Raw genomic sequence first — 22,127 nt, 5'->3', positions numbered from 1 at the left:
CGGAACATTAATTAACAATTTTAAGCTTATAGGCAAACAATGCTAAATATTTTATATTTATATATATATATATATATATAAAGCATAAGAAATCCTTCCTGCAAAGCACATAGCAAGTACAGAACAATGTGATTAAAATGGAGGTAAGATTCTATAAAAAAAATGGAAAAGAGTTACTTTTATCTAGGATGAGAACATGATAATTAGAAAAAGAGGTCATGACAGAATACTTGTTGAACTATAAACCAAGAGTCGACCAGAACAAATTAATGTAAGAGAAGCTGTAGTTCTTTCATAAAAAAAAGGTACTGCTTCTCGTCAATGGGATTTATCCTCTTCAACCTACATCCAATGGTATCTACCATGCAACTCTTTTTTGTGGTAAGTTACAATTTTTTAACCACATTTAGAACATATAGCTGATCTAGAGCTTATCTAGAGTAACTGTCATTTCAATATAAACTGTGGACATGGTTATTAGTCACTTTATCTAAGGGGAGTTTATATAATCATTCCGTTTTGATGATTTTTTTCAAATGAAAAATCAGATTAGTTATACAATTTTACATGTAAATACACACACTCACACACACAACATTATTCCTCTATTTCAATTTAATGCATTTTTATTCAACAAATTTTATTTACATTTTTTAAAAATTTCCAAACATTGTAAAGAAAAGTATCCTGAATTCTGACATGTAAATTTCTAAAACAATAAATTAAGCTGCAACTATTGTACAATAAAATGTAATAAGCATTAAAAGAAAAAAGCGTATAGAATGTATACAACTCACTTGCCACAAAAGCATTTACAGTAGTTTAAAAAAAAATTAAATTTAAAACAAAAGAAAGAAAAAAACTACTTTGCCTGCCACAAGATGGTCAATAACAAAGACCTTAACAAACCCAATCAACTCATTACATAGTTCTATCAGTCGCAGACTTGATGAAGTGTCAAAGTAAAAAAAGCTCATCACTACAAGTTTTTCTTAAAGCAGTAAACAAGGAGGTGGGGGTGTGTGGAAAGGGGATAAGATCCTTTTTTTTTTCTTTGTAAACTTATTGACTTTAGTTGGGGAAAACTAAAGGTGGTCGGTCATTGTGCTGTCCACATGACATCCTTGTTATCTGCCCTATAGATGGCAAGGTCTGAAAGGGAAACTTTACTTTTTGTTTTAACTTCAAATAATGACATTACTATTTTCTAAACCCTCTAAACACAACGTGTTAACACCAGTAAAAAAAAAAATGTGAGGTTACAGGCTTTACTCCATTCAGTGATGCCTAACTATGGCCTCCGGGTGCCATCTGGCTCTTCTAATCTTCTACCCACAATGCATAATCTAGCTGTAGAGGTCCCTTTGAAATTGACAAGTTTTTGTGGTGATGCAGTCAGTGGAGCCAGTAGGTTGGCAAATTTATATGCAGTGCCATTTTTTAGACTTGAAAATCCCCTAAGCTTTTCAGATTTGGGCCCTTTGGATCCATCTCTGAGTGCAAATATTATATGTAAGACCTAAATAGCTCTTGGGGGCTATAAGCTACAGCTTCTGTTACCTAGAGTTATATGTGGCCCTGATGATATGGTCCCAAGGCTCTAAGCTATACCAAGAGGTTAATCTGGCCCTGATGATAAAGGTCCCAAGGCCCTAAGCAATAAATTGTGTTGCCTAGATGTAAATCTGGCCCTGATGATGTGGGTCTAAGCTATAGTTTGTGTAACCCAGAGGTAAATCTGGCCCTGATGATATGGCCCCAATGCCCTAAGCTATAGCTTGTGTTGTCTAGAGGTAAGTCTGGCCCTGATATGGCCCCAAGGCTGAAAACAATTGTGCACTACTTAGTTTATATAGTCTCATGTCAGAACCAAAAGGAAATAACATTCTAATCATTATGATCATTACACTAAGATATGGCTTACAGAGGTGTTTAAACAATAATAAATCTACATCCAATTCTTAACGCTGCTTCTAAATTTTTATAATTGATAAATATAACAGAAAGAGATGACGCCATGCTGAGAAAGCAGTCAATATGGCTGAGAAGAACAAGATTCCTTTGAAGTTAAGCATGATGTGACAGTGACAGATATGACAGCGAAAGTTGTGACGGCGACAGATGTGACAGATATGACAGTGATAGTTGTGCCACCAACAGATGTCACAGTGACAGATATGACAGTGACAGTTGTGACAACAACAGATGTGACAGATGCGGTGGATGTTTTGATGTGAGATAAAGGTGATGCAGAGTGCAGCAAGCTCAAGCTCTCTGGAACTGTAAACTTTTACCATTGCTGCTTTTACGCTGACGTCTGAGGACTATGGGCTGTTCTTCATCTAATTAAGGTTAATAAATTACAGCTGACAACATGAACTATTTATGTTTTACATATTAAAGCATCTAGGTTGACATCTTAAATTATACCCATTTTTAGCATACAGAATACACAAGTGTTCTTAAGAAAGTAAAAAAAGGTAAAGATGAACATGCATTAAAAAAATTTTAGACAACATGGAAATCTGAAATACTTGGAAGAGCATTTTATTCAGGGGAGACAATAAAAGAGATAACTACTACATAATTTAGATTAGACATATTTCTGATCATTTAAACATGAAATCTATAATGATTTGAAAAAAAAAAAGAATTCTATGAATAAACTATTCAACAAAAGAAAACCTGCGATCTTCAGATTTAAGATTACTAAACTATAAACAACACAATTTCCATACTCCAGGGATTCTGCCCACAAATATATTAAAGAGAAGGAGTTAGATCTATAAAATCTTCGCAATCCATTTATTAATTCTGGCCAATCAAGATTTACAAATACAGCTGGTGTCTCAGTATTACCTCTATAATAGCTAGATTCAGAATTTTGCCAAAACACTAAAACAAATAAAGATCAAGGGATAATTATATTTTATAAGTCATTTAAACAATATTATAGACTCTAGACAAACAAAACAAAAGAGATACAAGACACCGATAGCAAAGACAAACAGACACAAACACTCTTTTGTTCCACTGGCAATCAAATCATTAAATAAGAACAATCTGGTATAAACTTTGTCACATGTAAATTATGAGTGAGTCTGGTGTGAATGTACACTTTGGTTTCTTATAGTTATAATGTTTTTTGTTTGGTGTAATGCACAAATTGTAAGACAAATTTCCTTACGGATAATAAAGATTATTATTATTATTATTATTAGATTTAGTTCAGAATGTAAAGATCGAGTAGAAGTTTTATTTTTTTTACTTCTAGAAAATAAAAGCATTTTTGAACTTCTTGTCACTACCGTACAACACAAAAGTCTACATCATTCTCTTATGAATCTTTGACAAATGTGTGATAATATAGCCATGTAAATCTATACAAGCACACATACAGATGAGGAAATCACAAGGAAGATAACTCTACTTCAAGTTTAAGAAACTAAAAAAAAAGGCAACACTCAAATGTTTTAATATAATAGCTAATCCCAAACAGCATTCCTTTTGTATAAGCCACCTGAAACTAGAATTTTTTTAATAATATGTACTGAGTGTACTAAAAAGTAGCTGACTACAAAGAAAAAAGGCCTTCAATTGAACAGAATCAAAATTAGAATATTTTCTTCAAACAAGGGGGATAATTTAAACATAAGCATCACACACTAGTTCAAAAGTAGATGGATGTTAATGAAAGAAGAAAACCACACATAATTTAATATTGCACTGACACTTTGTGAGTCTTGCACACTGTTGTACTATTATACTACCAGTTTAGGGAAGTTATACTATTACATTAAATAACACAATTAATTAATAAATGACATAAATAGAGATAGGCATATTATAGCCATCTAAAAACATATTAGGTATGTTACAGCCATCTATAAACATATTAGGCCTATTATAGCCATCTAAAAAACAAAGCACTTATTAGATTGAGTTTATGCTGGAATCTATGTCAATAGATCCTTCAGAGCCCTATATGCCAAAAGCTCTTGATTTTTTTATCAGAGGGTTATTTATATTGTTTCCAGCCCAAGAACTAAAATAATGACAATTGTAAACTTGCAATATAATCTAGAAAAAGCATTTGATTATAATAATGCATAATATCTATCTTTACTAACGTTGATGGTTTTTTCAAAAATTAAATGAAGTTAAATAAGTTTCATGAAGATATGTAATAAAAAGTTTAAAAAAAAAAAAAAAACTAGTTAGATTATTTTTAATTCCTGTTTTCATATTAAACTATAACTAGAATCTAATCTATTGCATCATCTTACATATTTCCTAATTTTTTAAATTTAAATTTTGTTTTCCCCCATATATAGGTAAGTGATAATACTTCAAAAAAAAAAAAGAAAAGCTTGCAATCAGTAGGCTGACATGATAAATGCAAATTTACTGTTTGTGCATTCTTTTTGAAAGTGTTTACTGAAAGTGTGCTTACATGTCATTCACACCAGATTGAGAATCACTGGTCTTTGTGATAGGTGATACTTATTAAAATATGGCAAAAAATATAAATAATTTTCACTGCTACTCATCATCCGTTAATTAAACGACTGCCATCCCACCATTCCAAAAAAATGGAGAAAACAAAATTTGTCCTTGACAGACATTTTGAAACTCCAGTTTGACGTACATTAATTAAACTTAACAAAAATTATTTTTGAAATATTAATGAATAATAAAGGACAACTAAACCAAGACCTTGACCCAAAAAAAGAAATTATTAACTTTATCGCATAATTCATCCCTAATACAAAATGTTAAAGTATATTTGATTAAATAATTAATTTTAAGGTTGCAATACGCACAAAGAAAATAAAAATTTAATAATTAAAAAAAAAAAAACCTGGACCAAACCAAAAAATGTAACAAGCTAAGACAATATTTTGCAATATAAACTGCTAAAACTGGCTTCTCAAATGAACATAGACTTGCCAATATAAAACTGCTAAAAACTGGATTCTCAAATGTACAAAGATTATGTACACAGTTCAAGTACAGAAATTTGTTATGTCAACATTTCGGTTAGGACTTTTAGTAGCAACAACAGAATCAATTTAGTCTATTTATATCAAATTGGCACCAAACTTATTTATATCAAAGCTGTCATAACGTCTTAACTGAATGCTAGGATGAAATAAGTCAACAGAAGAGTTTATCAGTAATTTCCAAAAAGACATCATGTTTAGAACCAGACCCACTCCCCATTATTCCCCATATTATAAGCTTTCTCTGAATTCACAAACAGTTTTTAAACCACAGGCTAAACATACAAAAATATCCAATTAATTCAAGCATTCCAATTAAATTTCGTTAAAAGCTTGACCATAGCTGTTTCAATAACACTAGGAAGAAAGAAAGATTTTGAGACTGGAAACAAACCCTGCGTAAACAAAACTGAGTCGGGAAATTTAATAAAAAGTTTACGTTTCTAAGTAAATGTAATGACTTGGTTCATAATAGTTTGTCAATAAGCTTCCACAACTGAATGAGGATAGAATTGTTATACCAAACTTAAAACATGAACAAATGAAACACACTATCCTCAGGGAGTCTCAAATGTCAAGACTGGATTAACAAGCAAGAGACATTGAGATCAACATCAACTGTTTTATTCCCAGACAAGAAAAAAAGCACTTCATTCAGGTTGCTGATGACAAGAAGCCACATCTTATATCTTAGAGTGTGAAAGTTGTAAAGTCATATCTACATGTCTGGCTCCATACACAACTGAAGCTGTATAAATATCTTTCTTTTCTATTATTAAGAAATAATACAATCAACAAGTAATGTTATGCAACATTGAAATTGTTTCGTTAAAACAAAACAAAAACAAAAAAATTTTTTTTCATTAAATAAAATTTGTGATTAAGGTATTCGTGATTCATTATTTTATTTCATTAATATTAAAAAAATAATGTACGGCCTATTCTTATTATACATGTGTGTGGTATGGAGCCAATATGGAGGCTGAAAAATAGGAAATGACATCACACTTTCACACACTATGTCCCCACCAGTAAAAGGCACATAAACTTATTCATTTCTGCAAACTTAACATCATTCTTAGGATGGCTGGGCAAGGCAAAAATAAAGCTGTTTTTTTAAGCCAGAAGTCAAATACGGTGTCATTTTATTTTCCTTTATCAAAATATCACTTATAACTTTTTTTTTATAAAAAAGGTGGCTAGAAATTATTTTGAAATAATCCAAGGAAATGTGGCAGAAGTTTATATTAAATTAAAAATTTGTTAAGACTTTGTTATCTACTATGTTGAAATTAGTTCAAGGAAATAGAGCAGCAAATTTTTCTAACCCAAAGACACGGTCACACATCAGGATGTGAACAATTACTTTTAGATCATCAACTAACAAAAAAGCTTATTGCTCCACAGCAAAATAGAAGTGATTTTAAAGTTATTAACTCCAAGGGAGATCAGTTCAAAACATACTTTAGAGTTAGTTTCCTTTTTTTAACCAGCATATAAAATATAAAACAAAATTATGCTTAATATAACATGCAACATATAGAAAAATATACATATTTTTTAATATTAATTATGACATTTATAAAGATAGATGATTGATGTTAATGAATTCTGTATACAATAATGTTAATAACCCTTTGTAAAAGATTTTTTTTTTTTAAATATAGAAGCATAAAAAGAAGAAAAAAATAGGAGCTCATAACATTTTACATATCACTTAATAGTTGAAAGTGTACCTAGAGAAAAATGATGGCAAATTTTAAATACAAAAGTTGGCAAGTCTCCATAAAATATTTAAGAGAATTAAACATTAATAAATTTATTCTTGTACAAGAAGATATTACATATTTTATATATAAACATCCCTTAAATCATCCAGCTAAACCGGTGACTTAGAATTTCAATCTCTACTTAATATTAATGAACTGTGTTCCAAGCCTGACTAAAAACAAGGAGCAGTGTGCCTAGGATTAGCTAGCCCTGTAAAAAAAACAACAGCAACAGAAACAACAATCTGCAAACCAACAGACATCGCAGACATGGGAGAAGATGGTTCTCTAGCTGGAAGGTGTATGACACTGGTCAGTGAAATCCAAAGGTGACAGGTCGAAAATGTCCAAAAGAGGAGCATGACATGGGAGGAGTTGGAGAGACTCTCCCAGAACAGAGATGCCTGGAGGAAACTGGTTTGTGGATTTTGTGCCAGATGGGACCACAGGCAGAGATTAGATGAGATGACTGAGTAGGTACTTAACCTATGTAATTAATAAGATAAGAACCTCTTTAATAATGATAAGAACCTCAGTAATTATTAAGATAAGAACCTCAGCAATTAATAAGATAAGAACCTCAGTGATTAATAAGATAAGAACTTCTGTCATTATAAAGATAAGAAACTCTGTAATTAATAAGATAAGAACCTCTGTAATAAACAAGATAAGAAACTCTTGTAACTTAAAGGATAAAAAGATCCCCAAAGACAATTTAAGACAAAGTGGGGAAAAAAGTGAGCATTCTAAAATGCATCAAATCACAAACTACTAGATCAAAGCCTGGCTAGAAAATAACAGATTCTGTTTCAGAATTGTAAAATACTCCCCAAGAGGTTTGGCCCAATCATAGCAGCTTTAAATTCACAGCTCTACATAAAATGAAACAACATTGATATTGAATTAAAAGAGCTTTTGCTATTTAGAAAACACTGACAAACTTGTGTGCTCAGGGTTTCAGGGTTTTGAAATGCTAAATCTGGGTTTAAAACTAAGCTCTGTTTTGGGGAAATAATTACACACAGGCACTGTTGAATTCTTCTACTGCAGTAATGGTCAAGAAAGAGTTCCCTCTCTTTGATAGGAGTACTTCCTTAAACTTTGAGACTTATAAAAATCCCTCTTAAATAGTCACTAAAAAATGTCTAGCAAAATCCTTAAACTTTAAAGCTAATACCCAAATCTATAATATAAAGATAAAATCCTCTTCAAAAATTGATACTACATGCAGCTATTGGCAGGGAGTTAGTTGTAGATTTTTTTCTAATTATATAAATATACATGTTTAAAAATGGAAAAACAGCATGTATCTTTCATCCTTAGGATAATATTAATTAAACATACACTCAAACAAATAAAACTTTTTTCAACGCGTAAGGCAGCTCTGAGTAGGACACAAAGAAAATAATGTGCGGAAAATATTTCCAAGTCTGGCTCTAAAAACTAGCAAACTTAAGTCCATTAGTCAAATGAATGTTTCATCGGAGGGATAGAGAGTACAAAATATTTCGATTGTATTTGTTATCAAGCAACTATAATGCCATGGAGACGGCACTTAATCACCATAATATACATTTCTTTTTATAAATCATTTATACTTCAAACTAGAGCCAGATTTTGACAGCACTAAAGTTGGCACATATGAAAGCAAGTTAACTAAACAAGCCTATTAAAAAACTTGTGACTAGTGAATAAATTATGAGACTAGACTAATTATGCATCAATATGCTCGTTACTTAACACAGAGGTGTTTATATAAAGAAAATAGATATCTAGATATCTAGATATCATAATATCATTCACAGAATGAATCCACAAGTTTTCAAACTAAATCAGCATTCTGTTCTACAGGTAAACAGAAAGATGGATTAAACTACTGCAATAGTGCATCATCCTAGTGTAAGATTACATATTACATTTCACAATGGATGGCATGAGAGATCAAACAGCACTGGCATTGTCCAATGGTATGGGATCAGATATGGACAGTCTGGTACCAGACTTGGTTTTAAACAGAGCATTGTTTGAGTTAGTGACCAAGGCGGTCAAAGTCTCGTAGGGAGGGTTGTTACTAAAAATAGATAATACTTTCTTACGTTGCAGTTTACTGTTGGCATTCAGGTAGTGTTTGGCTTTCTTGCCGCTGTGGTCACGGATGTTTGGATCAGCTTCTGCAGAGCACATAGAAAAGAAAAGATAAGTGTTACAGTTGCTAGTTGTTGTTTTTTTCCTTATAAGTAGAACTTAAAATTTTTTTTTAATTTTTAAAAACAACTAACAGTATTTTTTTTTTCCAAATTTCATATTTGAGTCCCAGGTTGCTCACCTGGAGCTGTGTAAGTAAAGTTCAAGTAAAGTTCAAGTTCCCCTTTCAGACCTTGTGATCTATAGGGCAAATGATGATCTTTGGCCTATAGTTAATGAGGGTGTCATGTGGCCAGCACAATGACCAACCACCTTTACTATTTCCCCAACTAACAACAGCTAACCATTAGAGCTGGGTGGACTCAGAAGCAACCAAAGTTCCCAAAATTTAAAATCCCAATATTCACCAGGATTCAAACCCAGAACCACCGGTTCAGTGGTCAAGCGCTTTACCGCTCAGCCACCATGCCTCTATATGGAGCTGTGTTGTATTATTAAATTAGTGGATGCTGAGTAAATGACCACTAATTAATCCAGAACTAAGCCCCCAGTCAAGACTGTTGTAGGTAGAACAGGAATAACAAATGGAACAGCGGTTCTCAACCTTTTGTGCTCGCTGACCCCTTTTTACAATCCCCCACTCTGCCGCGACCCCCCCCTCCCCCCGCATACACATACAGCAATAGAAGAGTAGACAAAAACAATCCATTTTTTCAATGGTCTTTGGCGACCCCTGGCAAATCATCAATCAACCCCCAAGGGGGTCACGATCCACAGGTTGAGAACCCCTGAAATGGAACATTATACAAAAGTCCTCTTGGTGTGGAGAACCTTGAAACTGAACCTGACTAAAAGGAGGTTTATTGGAAGAAAACATTGTACTGTGAAACATGACCAACTTTGTACAATAGACTTGACTAATATGCACAACAGAAAATGACCACCCTGTCCATGAGACTAGATTAATGACTTAATGTATACAAGAAAATATTTGAATAAAATGGAATCAGAGAAAATAGCTTTAAAAAAAAAAAAACACTAATTAATGAACATAGGTCAGAGTAATGGATGATACTCTGAAAGTGGGCAGAACCAAAGTTTTAAAAATAAACTCAAAATTGAAACTAGAAAAAAGCTAGGATAAGGGTGCTACATAAATATAGAAGCTAACAACAATTTTCTTTACTAGGGGAGGCTGCTGTGTGGGCGACACCATTTCAACCATAGCTAATGCTTAGGCATTTATTTCATTTCTACAAATTGCATTAGTTCAGGAACAAAAGTTTGATTATTTGCTGATGATTGTATAATATATTGAACAATTAAAAACAACAGAAGATACTGAAATTTTACAAAGAGAATTAGAAGAATTACAGAAATGGGAATTAATAATTAAGAGTAGCAAAGAAACTAAAACAAATAAAAACTTTTATTTATGGTCAACCAATTACATAGAGTAAAAACTCAAAATATCTAGGTGTTATAAAAAATAAAAAGTTATGGAATCCCTAAATTGACAAAATTATAAAAAAAAAATCAAACAAAGCACAAAAAAGATTGGACAATACCACATTGAGCATGCTATACGCATGAAAAATGAACTATATGAAAGCAATTAGATTAAATGATTTCTGTGTATAAGATGTTGCTTCAGCAATTATGATTATATAGAGATCCAGATCTTAGAGAGGAAGTGGAGATGCATTGGTCACACCCTTAGAAAAGATACCAACAACAGAGCTAGACAGGCCTTAGTGTGGAACTCCCAGGGAACAAGATGTAGAGGAAGACCAAAAAGAACATGGCAACGCAGTATACTAGATGAAGCTGAGAGGGCAGGCAAGAGCTGGGAAGCCATTAAAAAAACTAGCAAGAGACCGTGGAGAGAGGCATGTTTTTACTGAGGCCCTATGTTCCATGAGGAATGCAACGAAAAGAAGATGATAATGATGATGTCCTGATCCAAACATCCAGCAGGAAATCATGGGATGGCGGTGAAGAGGGTTTGAACCCAGGATGATTGTCAATGGTCTGGATTACATTCAACATGATCAAGGTGACTATCTCTGATGTGTGATGAAGGGAATTATTAAATTCCCAAGAGAAAAAAGATAAAACACAATATTTCTTTCCTTGCCCAACACCATAATAATTTGTGAATGAACATAAATTAATTACATTGAAAGAGAAACACACAAAAAACTTGAATGATGAGAGAAAAAAAAACACAACAAAAAACTTACTGAATGTCTGAACTAGAAGATCAACAATGTGTTCATGGTTGTGGATGGCTGCCAGATGAAGTGGTGTGTAACCCTGCAGTGACCAAAAAAGAAACAGAGATTTCATTATCTACATAATTCTATGATATACAGAGTGGGACATTCAGATCTCCACATTTCGAATAAAGCTACCAAAAGAACACAACTATCTAGAGAAAAAATGTGTCTGTAAAGTACATAAAAAACAGTATTGTTTAAATAAGTTTAAAAAAAAAAAAAGGTTTTCTGGTCTGTACAGATGCATTTCAACCAAGCACATCGTGTCGCTATTACAGATAGGTTGTTTTCAGAATACACTTCAACAAAGCTACAATGTTCAACATTCCAATTCATGATGGGTTGTGAAAAATTATTATAATAAATGAAAAAGGTAGAGCCTAGCCTACTGAATGAAACCTGTCCCATCTCTACAACCACTAGAGCCCATATGGTGCCCACTCCAAATGTGCCCCTTTATGCCCCACCCTTTACATGCACATGTTAAAAGAAAATATTTCCTAACTAGTAAAAGTATAATAATCATGCCTTCCCTTGCAGTATACGTTTTCCTGACAGTGAAAAAGTTCACTGTATAAAGAACAAAAATAATTGTCAGGGCAACAGATACTATTTATAAAATATTTTCCTAAGATAAAAATAAATACAAATTCTATGCACATTGAAAAGAAAAAGAAATGTTCTTACTTACCCCCTGTTAGATCAGGAAAAGGGATGTCCAGGAGCATGTAAAAATACAAACCAAAAAAAAATTCTAATTGAATGTTAATACATTAGTGGTGGTGTTTTTTTTTAAGCCACATTCAAACTGTTTTTGTTTTTTTGTTTTAAAATAGATATTAATTATTTAATAATAATACAGAAAAAAAAGGATCTTTAAAAAATTTGTTTTAATATATAAATTTTGAATTGAAAAGTTTGATAAACATAAAACTACATCAGATGAAACAGAAACATACTTACATGCTAGAGATGGCAGTGAACATGAAAAGAAAAAAAAAATTAAATCAGCTGTTAAACTTAATTCGTTTTGTTTAGTTAAAAGAATAACTCAATGGCTATTGGAAAAATGAAAAAAAAAAACTCTATAATAAATGATTTAAATTATTTTTGTTCACTGATATAAGTAGAATGGTGAAACTGAAAAAACACTTTGTTGGTGCATGTAGTATTTTCAGTCTTTTTAAACCTTTTACTCTATAGGGGACCTATGTAAAGAAACCTACACCTGTTTAAAGTATAGCAATGAAAAATATAATTTAATTTATAGTGCTGTTGACAAATGACAAGGGCATGAAAGGCCCGTTGTGTATTTAACAAATATAAACAAGAGAGTTAAAATGACAAACTGATCTAAACAAGTTTTAAATAGATAAGTCTTAATGTACTTCTTGAATGTAGTGAAGCAAGTTGTCTGTCTGAGATCAATGGTGAGTGAGTTCAAAACCTTTGGTCCATGCCCTGAAAAAAGCCTGCAAACCATAACTATTAAGAAAAAAACCTGGCACAACAAGAAGCGATGATTCAATGGGGCACAGGGTTCTCTGAGGGACATATGGAGTGATCAGTTCATCAAGATATGAGGGTATTTCTTTATTATTTCTGATGACAAGGTGTAGTCACTTTGTTGTTGATATTACACTGACAAGAAGTCCATGGACTGTGCAGTACCAGAGACTCTTCTTGTTTGTGCAGTGTGATGTTGCTAGTTCAGGCTGTCTTGAAGTCAACCAATTACTCTGCAATCGTTTGGGTGTAATTGTCCGGGTGTATTACGTGCAGTTGAACTACAACACAAACAAGAACTGGCACATCTATTTTAACTAGTGAAGAGATGTAGTCGACTCTGATGAACTATTCAACATGTATTTATTATGATAAAAGGGCCACAGTAGAAGTCTCTGTCACTAAACACGTCGTTACCCTGGAATGTTCTATCGCTAACTGATTTTCCGGTCTCTAACCCAACATATCCCAAACGTCACTAGTCCCGTTCAATATGCGTCTACTATGGTGCGTCGCTAAATAACTAAAATAACTAACCTATATAAATAAGGTGTCTAACAGATTCCTCCCCCCCTTGAAAAAAAAATATGTCAATATTTTTCCACTACTGTCAAGTCTTACAAGGGCATTTTCAATTTAAGGGGAAGACCACAAACATAAAATCTTGATCTCTTCATCTTGACATCTTCATCTTGACAGTTCCTCATATTCATGTCAATGTTCATAACAGTTCATAACATTCCAGAATCATCTTCATTGGTATACAGTTCATCATAGAGGAAAATGTGGCATCCTATGGGCATGTCCTACACATCTCAAATGTTCTTCACTGGCAGTAATCTGATAAAATACAATATTTCAAAAAACAATTACAGACTTTATTTACACATTCAATACATTTTTTCTTACCACCCTTTTATACGCTTTTGTCCATTTTTCTTTTATACTCACCCTTTTCCATAGAACTAACTTTCGTCAATGATATATGAAATGATTCACACAAAAAAAATATCCATACTTACTTTTAAATGCTTAACATCAACTTTACTTATCTCCCTTTTCATAACATATAAATGGTGTCAATATATTAATATATATTACATAATCAATATAATCATAGTTTATTTACAAAACTGTTTCACTTCAATGTCATTCTAGACAATAAATCAGCTACAATATTCACAGCTCCACTAATAGCTTTCACTTCAAATTTATACTCCTGTAGTGCTAAGAACCATCTATAAACACGACTGTTTTTCATGCTCTTTTGCTGTATATACTGAATAGGTTTATGATCAGTTAATAATATGAATTTCCTTCCTATTAAATAGCTCTCTAGCTTAGTAATTACCCATATTACAGCTAAGGCTTCTCTTTCAATGACACTATATTTTTTCTCTGCCTCTGACAATTTTCTACTTACATATAATATAGGATGTAAGTTATCATAGTTCTGCATTAAACAACCACCAATAGCATTACCAGATGCATCAGTTGTGACATAAAATATTTTGTCTTTATCAGGTAGTCTTAATATTAGTTCATGACTAAAAACATCTTTAATTCTGTCAATAGCTTTCACACATTCCTCATTACAAACTACTTTTTGAGGTTTTCCTTTTTTAAGTAAGTCATTTAATGGATTCACTATTTCTGCTAAGTTCTTTATAAACTTTCTGTAATAATTTACTATTCCCAATATGCTTTTAATTTGTCTTTTCGATGTAGGTATTTCAATATTAAGTACTTTCTTTATGTTATCTTCAATAGGGCTAATCATGTTGTTATTTACTTTATGTCCTAAGAAAATTATTTCCTCCAATCCTATTTCTACTTTTTCTGCTTGAATTGTAAGTCCACTTTCTTTTATTATTTTGAACACTTCTTTTACATCTACCAAATGTTCCTCCCAACTATTATTAAAAATACATATGTCATCTAAATAGCAAATAACATTTTCTTTGTTTCCAATTATCATGTTCATCATTCTATTAAATGTGGCAGGTGCATTTACTAATCCAAAACTCATATAATTCCATTGAAAAATACCATATGGTGTTACAAATGCTGTGTAAGGTTTTGCATTTTCTGTTAAAGGTATTTGCCAATAACCTTTAGTTAAATCTAATTTAGTAAAAAATTTTGCTCCATTTAATTTATGTAAAATATCCTCTATATTTGGCATTGGATATGGGTCAAATTCTGTGATGTTGTTAAGTTTCCTATAATCAATACATAACCTTATATCTCCATTCTTCTTTTTGGCTATCACAATTGGTGAAGCATAAGGAGATGTTGATGGTTCAATTATACCTGATTCTAGTAAATTGTCTATTTCTTTCTTTACTTTGTCTTGTAAATGTAGCGGTATTCTATATGGCTTAAGCTTGATAGGTTTTGTGTCTGTTACTTTAATGTCATGTTTAATAATATTAGTTTTTCCTGGTATGCTGGAAAAAATTTCTTTGTATTCCTGTATTATTTTAGTTATATCTTTTGACTTTTCCTTAGTTAAATTATTAAGATTAATCTTTTGCCAAGTTTGATTCTCTTTTGTTTCTATTACAGGTATTTCCTTAATATCATTTTCATTGTGATTTTCATTTGTTATTATCATCAAGCATTCTTCTCTTTCTGAAAATTTATTTTCTATTTCCTCCTGAATGTTTTGTATTAACTCATCTTCTCTATCATGATACAGTTTCAAATTATTTATGTGATATGTTTTAATTTTCCCATTTATTTCAATTTGATAATTCACATCATTAATTTGTTTTATCACCTTAAATGGACCTTTCCATTGTTTACCAATTTTATTTTTCAGGTCATTTATCAATATTAATACATTGTTTCCTACTTCTAGTGTTTTCAATTGTCTTTTCTTATTTAGATTCTCATGAGCACTTTGTTTGTACTTCTTATTGTTGTTATATGCTTGAGTCCATATTTCTTTCAATTCTGTTGTGATTGTTGTTTCACTGTCATTATTTAATTTATTCTCATTGTCTATTAGATTTTCTTTAAAAACATCTAATTCATCTCTGGGTTTTCTTCCATGTATTATTTCATATGGTGAAAATTGTGTTGCTTCATGGATGTTGTTTCTATGAGCAAATAGTACATAGTTAATGTAATGATCCCACTTGTTCTGATTATTCTGAATTATCTTTGTTAGTGATCTTTTTAATGATCCACCATATCGTTCACATAAACCGTTACTCGCCGGGTGGTAAACCGAAGAGTATATGTGTTGTATATTGTATTGTTTAGTCCATTTCTTAAATTGTTCTGACTTAAACTGAGATCCCTGATCACTCAATATAATTTTAGGTATACCATGTCTTGTAATTACTTTTTGAGTTATGGCATTAATGATATTTTCTGCACTTGTATTTGATAATGGGATTGCCTCTGGATATCTACTAAACATGTCTATTACTGTTAGAATGTATTTGTTATTATTTTCAGTTTGAATTAAAGGGCCTATTAAATCAATAGATACTTTCTGAAATGGTGCTGTAGGTTCATCCATTTCTTGAATAGGTGCTTTATTCACTAGGCTTTTGTTAGATCTCTTTTGACATATGTCACATGAGTTTATGTATTTGTTGATTGTTGCTTTCATTTTGGGCCAAAATACTTGTTTTGACAAATTCCTATAACATTTCTTTACTCCCCTATGTGCTGCTAAATTATTATCATGTGTCATGATTAAAACATCTTTCCAATATTTCTGTGGTAAGACAAGTTGTTTTATTTTCTTGTTATCATTACTTGTTTGTCTAAATAATATTTTATTCTCTATACAAAATTTCTCCATTGGATTATTATTGTTTTTATCTGATATTCTTGAATAAATTTTCCCAATAATATTGTCATTCATTTGTTCTAATGCAAATGTGGGTGTTGTTTCTTTTTCACTTTGAGATATTTGTGTTTCAAGACTATTTTGTGTTTCATTTTCTATCTCTTTTTCCTTAACATCTGTATTTTCTATTTGTATTACATTACTGGTTTCTTTTTCTTTATCATTACTTATTACATTTATTGTATTTTCCTGTTTCTCATCTTTTTTATCCATTGATCTTGTTATTATCATACTTGTTATATTTTGTGTTTCTATGTTTTCATGATTTTGTCTTATGTTTTTGTATTTGTTTTGCCAGTCTTCTAATTCTTTTCTTGAACATTCTTTAACTCCTTTTATGTTTCCTACTAACATATCATATCTCATTTCTGGTATTGCAATGCCATCACAATAACCAGTGAAAAATGGAGTCTCAATGTATACTCTTATAGCTTTAAATTCCCTTACGGTGCCATCTGCTAATTCTACTTTCCTAGTAAACCCTTTATACCAATGAGGTTTGACAAATTTAGTTTTTACTGCCAAAGTGTTACAACCTGAATCCCTGATTAATTCCACCGGAATTCTATCTACAAACCCTGGGTACACTGCAAAATTGTTCCTATTTCCTTCCATGAAATATATCCTATCTGTACCTTTATTTTTGTATTCCCTACTGTAATTCCTATTTCTATAATTTCCCCTGTCATTCCTATCTCTACTCCTATATCTACTGTTATTTTGTTCATTGTATCTATTTCTACTTCCAGATCTACTATTCCCTCTTCTACAGTTAGCTGCTATATGACCTTTTCCTTGACATTTAAAACAGGTTATTTCACTATATTTTCTATTTCCACTATTTGATCTGTTTCTATTTCTACTTCTATCAACATTTTCTTTGGTGTATCCTATTAAATCTACTTTGCTCTTATCCCTATCAGAAAATGGTTTATTTGGATAGGCATTTTTGTATACTCTCATTATTTCTGTTATTTCATCTATAGTTTTTGGGTTTCTTTCTTTAATAAAAGATTGTAACTGAGGATCACATTTATTTACAAAGTTGTCCACTAAAATAAAATTTTTTAATCCCTCATAAGAGTTTGTTACTTTTTCTAATTTTACCCACTTATTGAAAAAATCCTTTTCCATATTAATGGTAGTTTGGGGTTCTATTCCTAATGATGGTATATTGTCAAAGTATTTCTTTCTAAAAGTTGTAGCATTATGACCATATGCATTTAATAACTCTCTTTTTAAAACCTGATAGCTATCATCAATATGATGGTCATGATTTTGGCATATTGTTAGAGCTTGACCATGAACAAAGTCTATCAGTATTTCAGACCATTCTTCTTCAGGCATATTAAATGTAGACATTTTTGCCTCATATCTTTTCAGGAAATCACCAATGTCATCCTTCTGTTCATCAAAACTTTGTATTTTTCTCTTTAGCCATGTTTGTGAATTAGGGTTGTCTCTTTGAGTGGTATAATTATTTGAGTTATTTGTGTTATTTCCTTGTTCAGTTTGGGCTCTGGCTTGTGCTGCATCCAATCTCATCTTCTCCATTTTAGCTTCATGTTCTCGGTCCTCTTTTTGCTTCTCATATTCTTCCTTTCTGATCCTATCTTGTCTCTCTATCTCTTGTCTTTGACGTTCTTCTTGTCTTTCTATCTCTTGTCTTTGACGTTCCGTTTCTTCCTTCACCACTTGCTGTACATAAGCTGCTAAGTCCTTTCCTTTTAACTCCATGGCCTTTCCATCCTGCATAGCTGTTTCCTTAACCTCCTTAAGGTCCACATATGATGATGTAGCCATTGTGTTTTATATTTTATATATATTTTTACTTGGCCTATATTAGTTATGGCTATACTTTAAACTTATTTTATATTTAAGTTTTTCCACACTTTTATACAAATTTTAAATGGTATGTCTCTATCTATAGATTTAGTAAATGTATAAATCTAGTCTGAGTTATTATGGTTATATTCAAATCTGTATATTAGATCTAGTATTACACACAAATTTAAATCTAGTATATTATAGTATGTATAATAATACTATTTAGATCTATAGTTATCAAGAGCACTATGACTTTTAGATCTAGTATGAATAACTATGATCAATTTTAAAATCTGGTATGACTGAAATGTCTAGAGTAAATTCAAAGACTGTCTAGAGTCTAGATCTAGAGTAGATTATGGTTCTATTTAACCGTATAAAACAAATATGTTTATACAATGTCAAATATATCTTCAACAAGATATATATATCTAGAATGTACTACCTTCATTCATCTTCAACTTAATAATATTTCAAAGTAGAGTCTAGATAATTAAATTGTACCAAAGAGATGTACAACAATTTGCAGATCTAGATTTAGCCAGACGATAGTGTTTGACTACATAGCCAGTTTCGGCATTATTCTCATGGCAAAATCATATTTGATTTTAACCGCTCAAACTAAAATTATTTTAGTCTGATTCACAGTAAAAGAATCCTACCCGCACTTTCTATCATTAAGTGAAAAAAAAAAAAATACAGATCTAATTAAATTAATAAAAATAAATAATTTAAAATAATATAAACAAATGAAATAATTAAATGAGACTATCACTATGGGTTGGGATGTGACAATATGGCACACAATGATAACGTCACGAAGTAACCAGGCAACAACGGATATGACGTTTACACAAACAAAACAAATTACAATCCTAAATATATAATATAGCTTTTCGTCTAAATTACGTCTTCTACCCCGACGGGTTTTAAGGCGCACCACCTGATTTTACTCAGGCTAACGTACCAAATTTAGACAAAATCTATTTCTAAGGGCAATCTAAACATATACTAATAAGAAAAATGGCACTTAGCTTTTGATAAGAAAGATCCCTTTGTTCGGACTCCCGAATATGCTAGATCACAACAAATTCCACTGCCTCTCTTCCAGTTCTGACTCTGTTCTCCGGTGCTACCAGTATCCCACGTAATGCCACAGATGTCCTGATATGCCACAGCAAAATGTTCCAGTTTCTTCGACGACTGTTGATGAGCGTATGTGTAGTTCCGACGACCTTGTGTACACAGTTACTGACGAATAAGTTAACGGTTCTTCTGGCGATGACTTGACTTGTGTAGACGACTACTGACAAATAACAGTCTCTTGACGGCAACTTGATCTGGACGACTGACGAATAACGAATTTCTTGACGATGACTTGATCTGGGCTGACGAATAACGACTTTCTTGACGATGACTTGATCTGGGCTGACGAATAACGACTTTCTCGACGATGACTTGATCTGGGCTGACGAATAACGGTTCTCTAAAATAGTTCACTGCTTCTGCTGCTACTCTGGTAGTACGACGAAGTTTGCTGTTGTACTCTGCTTCATTAGACCAAACTGTCCAATGTAGACTAGGTGAAACCAAGGTCACCTCCAACGACGTTCCGTTACACGATTAACGGTTTTCAACGAAATTAAGTGGATGTAGCTGTTTCCACAACTTCACTGCTAACAAGTCTAGGTATGGTCTAGACCGACGAATACTAGATATATCAATGTTCAGTACTGATAAAGATTACTTCACTAACCTTCCAAAGGTTAAACACAGTGACCGTTATAAACGTGGCAAGCAACCGGTTCAATGAGCAAACTGCTCCACAAGAATCTCTCCAAGGGTAAGACGACAGAGCGATTTCGATTTAGTTAGCTACCAAACTTGTAGTACTCACAATACTTCTGACAGCGGGCAAACTGTCCTTCTCGAAACTGACGAGGTAAAACTTGATACTCAATGTGGCTCCTATGACGAAGAAAAAATATGTCCAACAGGTTCACTAACGATCTCTCACCCGTTATGAATGAACGGTTTCTCTGGTTGTAGGTCGGTTCAGCATATGAAGATCAGGCGTTGCGATGATTACGGTCCTGACGAAGGTCACCCTGAGTTAACGGCTCGTTGAACGTGCGATCAAACAGACGACGACTGTATGTAGATCTAGAACAAAGTCACCCTGCGATACTGCTGTGTTCAGCCGTACTCCGATGAAATCTTATATCTTCGAGTGCACGACCCTCACCTGAGTAAACGTTCTGCTTCGAGGTCCGGTACGATGTTCGGCTTCGAGGTTCGGCTTCGAGGTTCGGGGTCGCCACTGTGATGTTGCTAGTTCAGGCTGTCTTGAAGTCAACCAATTACTCTGCAATCGTTTGGGTGTAATTGTCCGGGTGTATTACGTGCAGTTGACCAACAACACAAACAAGAACTGGCACATCGATTGTAACAGGTGAAGAGATGTAGTCAACGATGATGAACAAGTTAATATATATTTATTATGATAAAAGGCCACAGTAGAAGTCTCTGTCACTAAACACGTCGTTACCCTGGAATGTTCTATCGCTAACTGATTTTCCGGTCTCTAACCCAACATATCCCAAACGTCACTAGTCCCGTTCAATATGCGTCTACTATGGTGCGTCGCTAAATAACTAAAATAACTAACCTATATAAATAAGGTGTCTAACAGCAGAATTATCTGAATTCACTGCGAGCACTGCACTGCAGTAGTCACGGAAGACAGAATTAATGCCACAACTAGCTTTTTTTTTTGTTGACTTCATTGTTAAATATGGTCAGACATAGTTTAATTTGTGCAGCTGCAGATAGAAACCTTTGCAGATCCGACATGTGTGGATCAAAAATCAGAGTTGAGTCAAAGTAAACTCCAAGATTATGAACTGCATGGACGAAGGGGACCTAGCAATTAGTGACGAATCTCTATGAATGAAGAATAGAGTTACTTCCCCTTTTCGTGACCTTTACACAAAAAGACATGCAGAGAACATGATGTGTTGAGGTAACAGTTATGCTGCGTGTGTGTTCATTTGATGTTTTATTAATCAGTCTGTCACGGATGAATGTGTATATGTATGTATGTATAATCTATTTTTACATTCTGCGCGAATGACCGGAAGTGTGTTGGTTGTTAGACAGAGACCAGCGTGTGTGATATGCAGTAAAGATGATTAAAGTTTATGTGTTCGATCTAGTGGTTTCATTGTTTTATTTCGTTAACTAGAACTGAACCAGGGACACCTAGACATATCGAGACCTAAGGTAGATTCTATTGAGTTATTATTATAAATATAATAGGAAAGCTGTGACACAGTCCAACAGGCCAACTCTCTGATCATTTACATAATTTTACAAAAACTTAACAGAGACAATGCCTACCGATTTCTGATTTATCTTGACACCCGGCTTGTTGGCTATAAGTTTGATGACTTGCTCCTTACCAAACTTAGCCGCCCAATGGAGTGCAGTCTGAATAAAGAAGAAATGGTCATCACTATATCATGAAAACTGATAACCAAAAAGACAAACACAAATTTTAAAACACAATAAATGGAATATTAGTAGTATATATAAGCAGTACAAACTGTACATCAATTTTATTTGTTTGGGTAGCTTTTAGTCTCAAAGTGAGCAAAACAAAATATAGTAAAACTTTAAAAATTTAAGACTCAAATGTGTTTTTTTTTTTCTTGTTTTAAGGATCTTAACA

At 32.6% G+C, this 22,127-nt stretch overlaps 1 protein-coding gene across 2 annotated transcripts in view; it reads right to left on the bottom strand.

Annotated features, from left to right (window-relative positions):
* Nucleotides 1–608: 608 nt before the first annotated feature.
* LOC106061353 (ankyrin repeat domain-containing protein SOWAHC-like) overlaps nt 609–22,127 on the bottom strand; it is a 40,887-nt gene continuing 19,368 nt past the window's right edge. The window contains exons 10-14 of one of the 2 annotated variants that reach the window (XM_056034960.1): nt 21,797–21,886; nt 11,888–12,162; nt 11,161–11,233; nt 8,869–8,943; nt 609–6,739 (exon numbers count right to left, since the gene is read on the bottom strand). The gene's annotated coding sequence lies outside the window, so the exon portion shown is untranslated. The remainder of the gene's footprint in view (nt 6,740–8,868; nt 8,944–11,160; nt 11,234–11,887; nt 12,163–21,796; nt 21,887–22,127) is intronic. The other variant, XM_056034961.1, reaches the window with a different exon arrangement.

The sequence above is a fragment of the Biomphalaria glabrata genome, chromosome 7 (assembly GCF_947242115.1).
Source record: "Biomphalaria glabrata chromosome 7, xgBioGlab47.1, whole genome shotgun sequence".
In the NCBI taxonomy this organism is placed as follows: domain Eukaryota; kingdom Metazoa; phylum Mollusca; class Gastropoda; family Planorbidae; genus Biomphalaria; species Biomphalaria glabrata.
This window is presented reverse-complemented; position numbering and strand designations above follow the sequence as displayed.